The following is a 1,042-nucleotide window of genomic DNA, read 5'->3' as shown; positions in this document are numbered from 1 at the left end:
AAATGCTTTTCTGGTTTCTGATTTCCTTCGGTGAAACCTTTTCACGCATGGCTTGCAAGATGAATGTGTGAGCCTCTATTTCTTTTGATTACCATTTTTAATTCTTATCTGGAAGTAAGTACTCTCTCTTCTATAATACACAAAAAATTTTTTTTTTTTTTAGTATAAATTTAAAAGTTGTTGTCTCAAACCACACTCCGCAAAAGGCATGATTTTTGGTGTATTTAAATTTAAAATGATTTTTTGTTAGGGTTGCTTCACACAATATTTTCCACAAGAGCATTATTTTCTTAGTTATCTGGTTCTATCGTCAAAACCCAGGGATGGGTAACTCTGTAGTGTAACATTTTGCGGACTTAACGTCTCATTAAACAAAATTAATCTTGATATTTTGTTCTTCAGTAGTAACAAAATTTCTTACGTCCAGGCTATGATCTCAAAAGATTTTGTTTTAAAAATATCAAATGCTCAAATTTTTCCGTATTTATATTATTATTCTATTTCCATGGTTCCATACAACTATTTTATTCAAATATTTCTAAACAATTCATATGCTCCTTAAATTCACTGGTAGAAAATTGGTTTTTGAGTAAAAAATGTAATTATCCCTATCAAAGTCGTTTGAAAACTGCCAAAGTTTATTAATTAGGATTTTTACCACTACTCAACGTCACGGTCACTCATTTTTGGACAATTCAAAAGCTCATCTGCAGCAGATTATTACAGACCAAACTAACTTTTCTTAGTTCTTGTTGTAGAGTGACCGGCAACTTTTCAGTGAGTTTTGTGGAAGCTGAGCTGTAAAAGGAAAACCTGTCAATTGTAAGGAAATGTTTGATATTTTGTCGTTTTCTTTATTTTTTCTACAATTTTTTTTTTAAATCACTGTTAAAAGTTATGACAGTATAAATTATTACAGTATAAAACTACGAAATATGTTTTTTTCTAAGGAAATGGTTGTTTAATCTGTTCAACTTTTGAATCTGTTCAACTTTTGAATCTGTTCAACTTTTGAATCTGTTCAACTTTTGAATCTGTTCAA

The 1,042-nt window shown here is 29.8% G+C and overlaps 1 long non-coding RNA gene across 1 annotated transcript; it reads left to right on the top strand.

Annotated features, from left to right (window-relative positions):
- LOC149892869 (uncharacterized) lies at positions 1 to 1,042 on the top strand. The gene is made up of 3 exons (XR_016445391.1): positions 1 to 114; positions 759 to 822; positions 951 to 1,042. It is a non-coding gene; the product is annotated as an uncharacterized LOC149892869 (long non-coding RNA).

The sequence above is a fragment of the Hydra viridissima genome, unplaced genomic scaffold, assembly GCF_058129835.1.
Source record: "Hydra viridissima isolate aposymbiotic clone 2 unplaced genomic scaffold, HvirCarnegie_v1 scaffold_1, whole genome shotgun sequence".
NCBI classification, from domain to species: Eukaryota; Metazoa; Cnidaria; class Hydrozoa; order Anthoathecata; family Hydridae; genus Hydra; species Hydra viridissima.
Note: the sequence above shows the minus strand (reverse complement) of the source record. Positions and strands in the feature narration are given on the sequence as shown.